A 14,772-nucleotide genomic window follows, 5' to 3' on the forward strand; every position below is an offset into this window, starting at 1 on the left:
CCTATACACAAATGCTTATAGCTGCATTATTAATAATAGTACAAAACAGAAAGAACCCAAATGTCCATCAACTAGTAAATGAATAGGAAAATTGTGATATATCCATACAATGAAATATTATTCAGTAATAAAAAAGACGTGAAGTCTTGCCACATGCTACAACCCAGATGAATCTTGAAAATGTTGTGGTAAGTGAAAGAAGCCAGACACAAAAGGCCACATACTGTATAATTTCACTTACGTGAAATTTCCAGAATAGGCAAATCTGTAGATGTGGAACACAGGTTAGTGGCTGCCTAGGGCTGGGGGAGTTGAGAGGAAATGAGGAGCGACTGCCAATGGGTACGGAGTTTTTTGTGGGGTGATGAAAATGTTCTGGGATTGATTATGGTAATGTTGGCACAACTCTGTGAATATACTAAAAACCACTGACTTGTATGTAATGAATGTGTGAATTTTATGGTATGTAAATTATATTTCAAGTTGTAAAATAATTAAACTACAAATAAAATTTGAGGACTTTTGCTAAAAAAAAAAAGCTACAAGGTAAAAACACTCAACACTCAATATAGGTGCCTATGTTTGTTTGAAAATGCAGAAAGTAGATATATAGAGGGTAGATTGATAACATAAATTACCTTAGTAAAGTGGGCATAGATTTAGAGATAGAAGATATTTTAAAATGTATTTATACATATTGTGATGATTTCATTTCTAACTCTAAGCATGTATTATTTTTACACCAAAATTTTAAAAATAGAAAGAATCTTGAAAGCTCTGCAGTCAAATAAAAAATAGTAACAAACAAACAAGCAATAAAGAGCCATCTGGAAATTCTTCTTGGAGAATTGGCTTAAGCATACACAGGGTGAAAAGAGGACAATGGTGGAAGAATCAAGGCAGGACTACAGTAGCAGGTGAGAAGAAAAGGTAAGTGTGGAGCTATAAGACAAGGTAGAGAGAAGATGATAGATCCAAGAAGTGGATATGAATCTTACAAAAAACTCTTGGAGACTCAGAAATGACTGGGTTTACGTAGGAGAGAAACTGCAGCCTAGAGTCCAAGATGGCCAGACACCAGCTCTTTAGATTAACTAGATCCCATTTGTCAATTTTTGCTTTTGTGGTAATTGCTTTTGGTGTCTTCATCATGAAATCTCTTCTCATTCTTTGCCCTGAATGGTATTGCCTACGTTGTCTTTTAGGGTTTTTATAGTTTGGGGTTTTACATTTAAGTCTTTAATCCATCTTGAGTTAATTTTTGTATATGGTATAATATTTATTTAATTTCCTCTAGAGACAGTGATAGACTGTGACAATGTAATGCTCAAAGAGACTTGGATTTAATTATAATCCAATTCTAATTGGGATTGTGACCACAGAGAGCCTGGAAGCAGTGTGTACTGGACCACATATACTGATTTATAATTCAGCTTTATACTGGTTTCCACAGTTCGCACTGGAGCTGCCATCGTGCCCCTCAATACTGAAGGGCATGTCCTGGCCCAGGTTTTTCTGGCATTGAACAGGTACTGGCTACTTCTGGGTTCCCCTCACTTGCCTGCCGCCTCATGGTCTCCCTGAGTCACTGACAACTATGCCCTGTAGATGCCACTCTGTGGAGCCCAAAATCAAAAGACACTGTGAAGACTACAAAAGAGAAAACGCCAGCACTTTGGGAGGGCGAGGAAGGCAGATCACGAGGTCAGGAGATTGAGACCATCCTGGCCAGCACGGTGAAACCCCATCTCTACTAAAAATACAAAATTATCTGGGCTACTCAGAAGGTTGAGGCAGGAGAATCGCTTGAACCTGGGAGGCGGAGGTTGCAGTGAGCCAATAACCCAAGATTGCACCACTGCACTCCAGCCTGGCGACAGAGCGAGATTCTGTCTAAAAAAAAAAAAAAGAGAGAGAGAGAGAAAAAGAAGTTCATGTTGCCTGGTCTAGCTCCAACCAGCAGTGCAAGGGAAAGATACCACGTTGACCAAATTGTGCTGCTGATTTTCTGAATCTTGAGTGAGCATGGATCCACAATGGAGTCACAGTGGATTCTTCCTATCACCCAAACCCAAAGAGAAAATGATTTCATGATCAGTGACTTCAGCAAACGCAGACCCTGGGAAGTCATGGTTTCTCATACACCATCATTTCTTTGTAGCGACTTCACATCTGGTTCTATCAAGAGGAATTCTTGCGGGTTAGGTGCCTTTGGAAAGATCTTTGTGTACTTCAGAGGATGGGAAATCTATTTTAAAGCACACTTCAAAGTCCTGACTTTATAAGGTTCTTAAGTATTGCCGGTTCCCAAACACTGCCAGTTGATACATAGAAATCTAGATATTAGATTCAGCTTTATACTCTGGATATAATATGACAATTGTTAAAACTTTTCTCGCATCTAACAATGATGTGTAAAATGATGACATACCAAAGTAAAGCCTTGAGCAATTTTGAGAGAATCCCGGGGGCATATTTTACTCTGTTGAACATGGACTCTAACATTGAGGGACCAATGTTGAGTGCCGTTCAAGAAAAGTTTGGTGGGGATCCATCCGTTTCCTTAATGAACAATGTGTCCTCAGTTGAAGGTGGTCAGTTTTCCTATGTAGAAACTAGAGAACATTACCTAATCCCTGGTTTCCATAACAACCGTTGAGCACCACCAGCACTGGGGGTGACACTGTGACAGGTCCTCACAGGACAAGTACTGTTGCCCCCAAGTAAGGGCCTGCAGTGGAAGGGATGCAGAGCTTTAGCAGCAGGAACCTGAAACCTCACCACCAGGCACAGGATATAATCTGCCACTTAATGAGAAGTTTAACTTAATCATTGATCCACAATTGTGATACACTTTGAACCATGTCAAAGCCTAAACGGAAACAGAGGTCTCATTACAGGTTCAACATAGTTTACAACCATCAGCCACAAAGACCCAGACTTAGGGATTGCTTTTGGACTGGAGGGATTGGAGATGGGGACGCATTGGAGCTCTGCAGAGAACAATGTGACCATCTGTCACCCTGGAGGAAACAGAAGTTCCAGACCAGGCATCACAGAATGTGATTTTGTCAACACATACTACAGGTTCCTGAAGGAGAAAGTTCTCACCTGTACAAACTCTAAAAGTTAGTTTTCAGGAACAATAGATCTGTTTACTACAGTGAAATTTTTGAATCAAAAAGCAAATTTATAATGTCTAATAACAACATAAGTGGGTCAGTAGGATCTTTGGAAGTTTTGGAATACTGCACCATAGCAATGTTTCTGTTTTTTAAAAGCAAAGTTATTTAATTTGTATAATGTTTCACAAATACTTAAAATAATACAGTGTTACATTTAGAACTTTGCATTGTCTTGTTAACATATGGTGATGCAGATAGAATGCAATTTATACTTTTACATGCAAATAATTGATTTTGCATTCAAGGAACTTGTTTGAATCAAGTACTTCTTTGGCATTTAATGAGATTCTTGCAAACAGGTATCAACTTTTAAATTTGAGATACATAATTTTGCCTTGCAACCATCCAATTAATTGCTTTTTAAACATTAGATTGTGATAGTTGTATTAGTTTCCTGTGGTTGCTGCAACAAATTGCCACAAATTTGATGGTTTAAACAACGGAAAATCTATCTTCTCACAACCTTGGAGGCCAGGAGCCCCAAATCAAGGTCTCAGTAGGGCTGTGCTCCTTCCAGAGGATCTAGGGGAGAATCAGTTCCTTGTGTCTTTCAGATTCTGGTGGCTGCAGGCATTCCTTGGCTTGTGGCTGCATCACTCCAATCTCTGCCTCTGTCTTCACATCACCTTCTCCTCTGTGTGTCTGTGAACCTCAAACTCTGTATGGGTACTGGGTTTAATACCTGGGTGATGAAATAATCTGTACAACAAACCCCCATGACACAGGTTCACCTATGTAACAAACCTTCAACGTGTACCCTCAAACCTAAAATAAAACTTTTTAAAAATTCCCTCTCCTTTTCTTTTATAAAAATACATGTGATTGCATTTGGGGCTCACCCAGATACTCCAGGCTAGCTCATCCTCTCAACATCCTTAAATTCATCATATCTTTTGCCATACAAAGTAATATTCACTCTTTTGTCATATAAAGTAATAGTTACATGTTCCACGGATTTGACATGGATATCCTTGGAAGGGTCATCTTCCAGACTACCAAAGTAGTATATTAGTTTCCTTTGGCTGTTATAACAAATTGCCACAAATTTGGTGACTTAATATAAAATGTATTTATTCACTAACTGCTCTTGAAATCAGTAAATTGAAATAATTTGAGTGGACTTTAGTGCACTCAAAATTACTTTCAGTGGACTAAAATCAAGATGTCAGATGGGCTGGTTCCTTCTGTAGGCTGTAGGGGAGAACCCATTCCCCAACCCTGTCCAGCTTCTAAGACTGTTTTTGTTCCTTGGCTGATAAGCCCTTCCTCCACCTTCAAAATGAATCACTCAATCTCTCCTGGCATCATCACATCCCCTTCTTCTCTGACTCTGACACTTCCTGCCTCCTCTGATAAGGACCACTGTGATTATATTGGGCCCACCCAGCAAATCCAAGATAATCTCTCTGTCTCAAAATTCTTTTTTTTTTTTTTTTTTTTGAGATGGAGTCTCGCTGTGTCGCCCAGGCTGGAGTGCAGTGGCCGGATCTCAGCTCACTGCAAGCTCCGCCTCCCGGGTAGCTGGGACTACAGGCGCCCGCCACCTCGCCCGGCTAGTTTTTTGTATTTTTTAGTAGAAACGGGTTTCACCGTGTTAGCCAGGATGGTCTCGATCTCCTGATCTCGTGATCCGCCCGTCTTGGCCTCCCAAAGTGCTGGGATTACAGGCTTGAGCCACCGCGCCCGGCCTCAAAATTCTTAATCACATTTACAAAGTCCTTTTTCCCAAATAAGGCAACACTCACAGTTTCTGGGAATTAGGATGAGATTAGGGGCCATTAACGAGATTACTCAGGTAGTAATTTGTGAGTAAAATTATTATAGAGAGGCAAATTATTTATATCCTATAATTTGCAGAGCAATGTTGTTTACTGTGACCTTGGCATGTATTTTTACATTAAAATGCTTTGAGGATTTATACTACATATTGATGGCTTTTGATTCTTTTATATTCAAGACTATGCACATTTGGGGCTGTGTTTTCTAGAAACATACACAGTAACAGAGTATCTGAGCAGAACTTAGAAATACTGTATTACTATGAGAAAGTACACTTTGTTAATCTAACACACATTATGATTTATATTTGTCTCACAAGTTGATATGCCTTCTCAGATTTTTTCAGCTGTTTCCTTCTTTCTCTTTCTAAGTCGGTGCTCTACCTGGACTGGGTCAACTTGCCTCTTTAGGACTAGAAGAAACACCATGTTGCAAGGCATGGTATACAAATACAACTGACTGCTACATGTTGATTTTATATCCTGCAACTTTGCTGAATTGGTTTATTAGCGCACGCACTCTCTCTCTCTCTCTCTCTGAGTGTGTGTGTGTGTGTGTGTGTGTAATCCTTAGGGTTTTCTGCATATATGATCATGCTGTCTGCTAACAAAGATAATTTTACTTCTTCCTTTCCATTTTATTTTCCTTGCCTAGTTCTCTGGCTAGAACTTACAATACTAAGTTGAACACATGTGGTGAGTAGGTATCTTTGTCTTGTTTCTGATGGTAGAAAAAAAGCCTTCCTTATTCTTTCACCTTGAGTGTGATGTTAGCGATGGGCTTCTCATATATGACCTTGTGTTGAGGTAGTTTCCTTCTATTCCTAGGTTGTTGAATGTTTTTCGCAGAAAGCATGTTGAATTCTGTTAAATGCTTCTCTGTGTCAATCGAGATGATTATGTGGACCATGAAAGTTCTGAAGTAGGAGAGAGACAGCTGACATTTTCCTTTACAAAGATCTCTCTGGTTGCAGGCAGTCTTTGGAGGAGAGCAAGACTGAAGGCAAAGAAATGTGTTGGGAAATGTTGGCAGAAATCCCAGGGACCGGCAATGATGATCTGAGCTAGGGAAGTGGCCGCACTCTGCGATTCGCACCCTAGACAAGAGCAGAAGCCTGAGATGGAGTAGCTCCACAGGCCTAGGTGGGAGAGAAGGCTGAACTAGAGACCAGGAGGGCGCTGAGCTGAGTACCAAGCCCACTGCTGCAGGTCAGTTAGAGGTCCAGAGGGAAAGGAGAGGCCGGTCTCCCGGCTTGGGGCACTGTCAACGCAAACTAGGTTTGCGGGGATTAAGCTCTAAGTATCGGTGCACTTGGAAGGAGCGACAGCATATGGGGAGCACTGAGCGAGGACAGAGATGTGCAGTCTGCAGAGAGAACAGGAGCCGCCCTCCGTCGGCTAGCGGGCTGCAGTGCAGTGCAGTGCCAAAGGAGGGACTCTGGGAGAGCAAAGCTGAGATCTGCGGTGAAAGTGACAGCAGAAGAACTTGAGGGAAAATACATTCCTCTGCTTTTTTGACTGTATTTGGTTTCTCTTTTCTAGCACTGGAGCCCATCTTCCTCTTTTCTTCCTTCTGGCCCTTTCTTCAATTGGATCATGTTTTCCTCCTATTGAGAAACCCTCCTATTGTGATACTGCAAACCTCCAATACATCACCAACACTGTCCCTTGAGTCCGTCCCACTCTTTCCAGACACGCTGGTGATTATTCATCTGCTTCATCTGCCTCCTTCTTGAGCTATGGCTCCAGGTGGAAGTGGTCAGCCTTCCTACATAGAACCTAGACACACATTACCCAATCCATGGCCCACAGCAAACCTCCAGAGCTCAGCTGTAGCAGCAGCAGCAGCTGGGTAGGAGGCGCCCTCAACACCAGCAGCCCCCACAAGAGTCTTACTGCATCATATAAAGGACATGGAGTGAGAAGAGTAAACAACGTCTTGCAATAGGTAACTGAAACCCCACAGATTACCCACAGTATGTAGCCCCTGCTCCACAAGAGCCACGATGCACTGAGAATAGAGAATCCTGAATTCGGGGCACAGTTGCAGAATTCTGATATTCTCTCAGCCCTGACACACTTTAGTGGATTTCACTGCCCTTAGCCACAGGAGCCTCTAAGCTCATCTTGGGGTTTACTCCTGGTCAGGGATTAGGTGGGAGTGAGGGGTGGATTGGGAAGCAGTGAAGTCTCTACAGGGTGATGTATCTAGGTACACAGTTGTCAAAAGCGTAAGTCTCTCATCAGGCACCACAGAAACAGTTTTTTCAGCCAGTGTGGCAGACTGCTGCTGGACAGGGTGAATCCACCTCACCTACAAAATTCACGAGTCAGTTTTGCACACCGGGCTGTTGAACTCTGAAGCAAACTGGGAAGTTCTAAAAGCAATGGGAATTGGGGTTACTTAGTAATAAAGATATAGCAACTTATTCCTGGAAAAAAATATTTTCTATAATAGTTCTTAAATCATTAAAATGTCTGCTAAATTTTGAGTTTTCATGCATTTCCTGCTTAAAGCGAACACAATAAATTCTAAACTGAAGTGCAGCAAGTGGGGTTTTTGTTTTGTTGTATGGTGAGAAGAAATGCTGTTTTACTCGGGGTGGTTGTTCCAATCACACACTTCTCTCCTGCATTTACTAAAAAAAAAAATTACAAACAAATCTTAAACTTCACATGAGGATAAATAGGGTTTCTTCTACAGCTCTCCAGTTTGTTTTTAAATATAATATTTTAAGTATGTAATTTATCGGAGTAAAATTTATTAGAATAATTAATTGGAAGCCAGTTGTTTAGCTCCATATTTGTTCAGCAATGTTGCATATTGAGATATTGGAATATTTTTTGTGTAAGCAAAATCTTTTATATTTGTACCTGTATCAACAGCTTCCACTTTATTTGTGTACTACATAGCTTGTGTTTTTGTGACTCTGCTTTGTAGGAAAACACATTTCAACAGAATATCTCCCGCTGATTTTATAGTTTCTTACAGCATTTTTGAAAAATATCACTCTGCAGACGTCCTGCCTCGGTGCTGTCCTTGGAAACATAGTAGAAAATCTTAATTTGGTTATTTTTTTTTCAATTATACTGAAAACTCGCATTGTACTATGTCTCAGCACTCCCAGATTGACTCGGTGTTTGCTGAAGTAGGTTTGCATCCTGCTGGGAAGATGCATTTGGCAAGGCGTTTCCTCCTCTTCAGGAGATCGGCTAAGATACAGTTTGACTTGCAATTCGGTGCTATTGCTTTCACCGAAAGTGTCACGCAAGCTTCATTTCCTGTTATGGCCTATGTATACGCAGAACTGCGCTGAATGTATCAGTTATTTTCCCTACATGTATAATAAATAAATTTTAAATTGTAAAAGATAAAGGTTGAGACCGGAATGGCGCTTGATAAGCTTTGGCACACCCTGTGGGGGCGGTCAACTTTGGGGATCCCAGGACACGTAGCACTGAGGACCGCTCCAAGCGACAGAGGGGCGTCCAGCCGTCGGGGGCGGGCGGAAAGGAAGACACAGCGGAGCACAGCGCACGCCACAAGCACCAGGATTTCATTTCACTGGGGCAGCGCGTGGGGTCCCGAGGGAGGGATGCGAGGTCAGCGCTTCTGCCTAGATACGCGACGCGGGGACCTTGGGGAGACAGGTCTGTGGTAACTCGACCCTGGACCACACCCTATAGCGGATTTGGTAGGTAGCCTCGGTGAAGGGCGGAGTCTTCCAAAGAAGGAAGGGAAGAGCGGCAGGAACAGAGAGGAAGGCGGAGGGGCGAGGAGGTTTCTTTCTGGGGCTGTATTTAGCAGGTTGATTGCTTTTCTCTGGGCTACAGCCCCCTCTAGCGTTTGTGTCTTTCTTTCCCTTTCTCTCTCTTTTTCTCTTTTTTCCTTCCTTCCTTCCTTCTTTTTCTCTTTCTTTTCTTTCCTTTTTTTCTTTCTTTCTCTCTCTCTCCTTTCTTTCCCTCCCTCCCTCCTTTTTCCCTTCCCTTCCCCTCTCTTTTTCCCTTTCCTCCCCTCCCCTCCCTTCCCCTCCCCACCTCCCCTTCCCTTGCCTCCCCTTCCCTTCTTTCTTCTGTTTTTTTTTTTTTTTTTTTTTTTTTTTTTGGAGACGGAGTCTCGCTGTGTTGCCCAGGCTGGAGTGCAGTGGCGCGATCACGGCTCACTGCAAGCTCTGCTTCCCGGGTTCACGCCATTCTCCTGCCTCAAGCCTCCCGAGTAGCTGGGACTACTGGCTCCCGCCCCCATGCCCGGCTAGTTTTTTTTGTATTTTTAATAGAGAGGGGGTTTCGCTGTGTTAGCCAGGATGGTCTCGATCTCCTGACTTCGTGATCCGCCCGCCTCGGCCTCCCAAAGTGCTGGGATTACAAGCGTGAGCCACCGCGCCCGGCCTAGCCCCCTCTAGCGTTTCTCATGCGCTGGGACTTCTGCTTTCTTTCATAGATCAGTAAGGGTTTTTTTCTAATATTTGTGGAAATTTTTCACCACTGGACTCATCCTTCTTTACAATTTGGATTTCAGTTCCCCTAATAACGTTTTAACAATATCTTAAGAGGCAAGGAGGAAAGCTTTTGTGTCCAGTTGGCCACCTGGAAGCCAGAGGCATCTGTCATGGTCTTTTTCTTTTTTTTTTTTTTTTTGAGAAAGGGTCTCACTCTGTCGCCCAGGCTGGAGTGCAGTGGTGCCGTCTGGGCTCACTGCAACCTCCGCCTCCTGGGTTCAAGCGATTCTCCCACCTCAGCCTTCCAGGTAACTGGGACTACAAGTACACACCACCATGCCCGGCTAATTTTCGTGTTTTTAGTAGAGACGGGGTTTCATCATGTTGGCCAGGCTAGTCTCGAACTCCTGACCTCAAGTGATCTGCCATCCTCGGCCTCCCAAACTGCTGGGATTACAGGCGCAAACCACTGCACGCGGCCACTCATAGTCTTTTAGTAGCAGTATATTTAAGGGGCAATCTTTGCAATAGTAATAGAATTGAACTTTTAAAGTCAGATAAGTTGTGTGAGAGTCTCAACTAGTCCGCTGTCCAGTCATGAGATCTTGGACACATCATGTAAATTATCTAAGCATTAATTAACTTATGTATAAAATGGATGTAATCATGTTACCATCCACACTGGGGTTTTAGGAAGGACCAATGTAATAAAGGGAGGGCTTTATTAATAACCTCTTTATCTCACTAATCATTAATTTCTGCTGTTTCCTAGGTATCTCAAAACTAAACTCATGCCTCTGGCAGTCATTTATGGAGCAAATATTATGTGCCAGGCAATGTTCAAGTGCTGAGAAAAATATAAGGCATAAAACACATAGTTACAAAACATAGCTATCAGACACAGCCCCCGCTTTCCAGGAACCCACAGTTGTAAAGAGGAGAAAATAAATGCAATGATATTGCAGTGTGACAGGAGCTAACACAGCAATTTATGCAGGTGTTGTGGGTATTACAGGGAAGGAAACCTGCCTGGAGCATCAGGCTCAGAGGATCTGGGTAGAGCAGGGATTCTCAAACTCAGCATTATAGTGAGTACTTGATGTTTCAGGCCAGATAACTCTTTATTGTGGAGGTTGTCCTGTAAATTGTAGGATGTTTAGCAACATTCCTAGCTTCTACCCACTAGATGCCTGTAACAACAACACCTTCCTGATTGTGACAACCCCAAAATATATCCAGACATTGCTACATGTCCTGAGGGAAGGGGGTTCACTTGAGAACTGATGTGTAGAAGATAGCTGAGACATCACTCACAGTTGGATTTCCCACAGGCATCTTTATTTGGCAGAATGACAGATTAGTTTTTCTTATTTTTAAAGACAGGATTTCACTCTGTTGCCCAGGCTGGAGTGCAGTGGCAAGATCATAGCTCACTGTAACCTGGAACTCCTGGGGTCAAGCGATCCTCCTGCCTCAGCCTCCCAAGTAGCCGGGACTATGCACCCACCAGGCCCGGCTGATTTTTTTTTTTTTTAATTTTTGTAGAGATAGAGCCTCAATATGTTGCCCAGATTGGTCCTCAACTCCTGGCCTCAAGTGATTCTTTTGCCTCAGCCCCGCAAAGTGCTAGGATTATAGACACACATGGCCCAAGTTAGTTTTTAATTTAGTTTTTTTGTTTATATTAATATATAATTGGTTCCTTAGTTATTTTAATGTGTTAGAAAAATACTAGTTTTAAATTGAAAGTAGAGATACAATTCTTTACAATATATTTGGGCAAAAGTGACAACTGCAGAAAACAGTGAATGAAAGAAAATAAAAACAATAGCATCCCACTACATACAAGTCCTGACAATTTTGTAATTATCATGCTGTTTCACTCTCCATTGCAAACTCAGCCTCCTGTTGTACTTGTTTGGATTAGGACCTGGAGAGTGCAGTTTGGGGCAGGGCGCAGGCAGAGCAGTTATACCCTTCAGGGCAGGGCCCCCTACTCCTGCTTAGAAATACCCAGCATTCCAAAGAGAATGTTCCCCTTCTTCTCCCTAGGCCTTGACTTCTCCTTGGGTCTCAGGCAAAGGACTTCAAGACTGAGGAATTCTTACAAGTTTTCCTTAGGCTGCACTGCCCTTGAGCTATGAAGCAAAATTACGTTTGATGCCCAAGAACATAGGAGGTGAGAGTGAAGGGAAGAGATGTGTGCAGCTGCTTTTACCAGAGTTGGCGGTGCTAAGAGCCTGAGCTGGGAAGCTCACTGCCATCTCTGCCTAGGAGTCCTCTGTCTCAGGAACTTTAATCTTCCTAAAACATGATTTGCTCACTCACTGCACACATTTTCAGTCCATCTATCCCTGACCCACATCCTTGCCTAGGGTCCCCTTGAAGCACAGCAAGGACAATTTGGGTCAGAGAAGTTAAGCCTCATTTATTTTAGGAAATAAAAAAATAGACAAATCAGGATGGGTCAATCCATTTGTTAAGTAGAGATGGGACAGTTTGGGATACAATACCCATAAATCACATTTGTGTAGTTCTTGATTTTTTTTTTTTTTTTTACATTAGGCTGGAATAAGACTACCAAATTTCTTGATTTTTTTATAAAGGTGTTTCCCACCCATTTGAGCCTGACCACTTGAAAGAGTTACTTCTGTACACATTTACACAAATCATGATTAGGGCCCTATAACAGAAACACACACACACACACAGAGAAACTGTTATTTATCAGGTGGTCAAAACCCAGAGATTGGTGATGCCTTATTGTGTTGGTGAAGGTAACGAAATCAGACAATATTTTGTGTGTTGTTTTGTATGGGGAATAAATTGATATAATTTCTGTGAAAGGCAACTGGTATTTTCAATCAAAATGCAACTGCAAAGTATTTGATCTGGCAATTTAACCTTTAGGAATTTATCATGTGGATACAGACCCAGGTGTAAAATAAAATGTGAGCAAAAATATTAAGCATAGTACTCTTTTCACTTCACTTTAAAGTTGTTTTTATCGTGAACAACAACATAAATGCAAAAAAGTACAGCTAAATGAAGCATACATGCAATGTACCTACTATCTTACTTGAGAAATTAAATGCTGCTGGCAGTCCAGGTGCCTCTACTCCAGCAATCACATACCCTCCCAATTGGCTACTACCCTGAATTTTCAGGCGATGTTTTCTTGCTTTATTTTCAAAGTTTTCCCACCTAAGTAGAGATTCCTAAACAGTAAATTATATGTCTGTATGTATATTAATATTTTATTGTTTTTGAACAGTACATAAATGGAATCATACAATATGTGTTCTTTTGTATGTGGAGTTTTGCTAAATAGTATTTCTTTTTGGTTTGTTTTTTTTCTTTTTCTTTTTTTTTTTTTTGAGACAGAGTTTCACTCTTGTTGCCCAGGCTGAAGAGCAATGGTGTGATCACGGCTCACCGCAACCTCTGCCTCCCAGGTTCAAGCAATTCTCCTGCCTCAGCCTCCTGAGTAGCTGGGATTATGGGCATGTGCCATCACACCCGGCTAATTTTGTATTTTTAGTAGAGATGGAGTGTCTCCATGTTGGTCAGGTGGGTCTTGAACTCCTGACCTCAGGTGATCCACCAGCCTCAGCTTCCCAAAGTGCTGGGATTACAGGCGTGAGCCACCGCACCCAGTCACTGAATAGTATGTTTTGAAGACTCATCCATGCTGGATGTATAGCCATACCTAAGCTCTTTACATATTGTTTATGGGCAGAACACTTGAAAGAATGTAAATACTCAACAGGGAGCAGACTAAATAAATTATGGTATATCCACATAATAGAATATTATGCAGTGATGAAAAATAATGAAGCTGATGTTAGATACTAAAATGGTAGAGCACTAAGCTTTTTTGCTAAATAAAAAGCAGTATATGACCCATATAATAGTATTCTACCATTTGTATGAAAGAAAAATTTAAATCAAGACCAACTTGTTTATATATATTTACAAAAATATCCAGAATGTTTTTACAGTATTCTCCTCTGGGAGATAAAATGGGTAGCTGGAAAATTAATTCCCCTATCTATTTGCATACTTTCTGAATTTCCTACTACTTGCATGTATTACCTATTGAAAATGAGGCTAGAGAGTGAAACAAAATATTGCCCAGTTGCACAGCTAGCAAATGTCAGAGCCTGGACTCAGCCCGTCCCAGTTATAGGGATTTTAGGCCAGATCTCTTTCTACAACTGTAAAGCCAAGAAGGAATGAATCAACAATTAGCTTTATACTCCATAATCTGGGAAAGCCTAAAAGCATACTCCAACTGAGACTGAATGTTGGTTTGTTCATTTTCCCCACAGTTCCTCTTCAAGAGACAGTTTCAATCCCACAGTTTTGGTGAAATTCCACTGGGCCGAAACAGGGGTAATTTCAGAATGACCCACCACAAAGCAGGACAGGATCCCTAAATGACAGGCTTTGGTGAGGATGGCACAATACGTTCACGCTTGGGCAAAGACTCTCTGCCCCAAGTTACATGGCAATAAGAAAAACATAAAAAGAGAAAAGTTATAGTTTAGTTAAGGACAAGAGAAACACCACTCTCCATGAAGAATGGGTCATCAACAGAAAGCAAAGGCAGTGGGAAGGGGTGACACTTCCAGCATGCTGTTTGTCAGGACTGACTGAAGGCAGGCTCTCTCCTGAAAGAAATTGCCACTGACCACTGCTTGGAAATGAGGCTTCATAAGAAGCTCCAGGCCCAGGCAGTTGGCAGGACTCAAGTACAGCTTGGGAGAGAAGGCATTCACTCAAGCCTTAGTGAACTAGCAAATTACTTCACACAATCTGTAGAAATCAACTCAAAATGTATTAAAGGCACAAATGTGCCAGGTAAAACTCTAAAAGAATTCTTTTCCATTATAAGAAAAAACAAAAAACAAAAACCTTAGGTCTTACTCAGCTTTGGCTGCTATAACAAATACCACAGACTGGGTGGCTTATACCAGACATTTATCTCTCACAGTTTTGGAGGTGACAGCAGATACAGTTCCAGTGAGGACCCTCCTCCTGGCGTACAGATGACTGCCTTCTTTCAGTGTCCTCACAAGGTAGGGAAAGAGAGCTCCAATCTCACTCTTCTTAAAAGAGCACTAATCCCATCACGGAGGCCCCACCCTCCTGACCTCATCTAAACTTAATTACTTCCCCAGGGTACCCCCTCCAAATACCACCACACTGGGGGTTAGGGCTTCAACATATGAATTTTGGGGGAACACAAATGTTTAGCCCATAACACCCTTCGAATCAAAAAGAACACCATGAAATCCAGTAGAAAAATAGGGGAAAACATTTGAATAGGCAGTTCAAAGAAAGAGGAAAATGACTTATTTGAAGACT

Source organism: Macaca mulatta, chromosome 4 (genome assembly GCF_049350105.2).
Source record: "Macaca mulatta isolate MMU2019108-1 chromosome 4, T2T-MMU8v2.0, whole genome shotgun sequence".
In the NCBI taxonomy this organism is placed as follows: Eukaryota; Metazoa; Chordata; class Mammalia; order Primates; family Cercopithecidae; genus Macaca; species Macaca mulatta.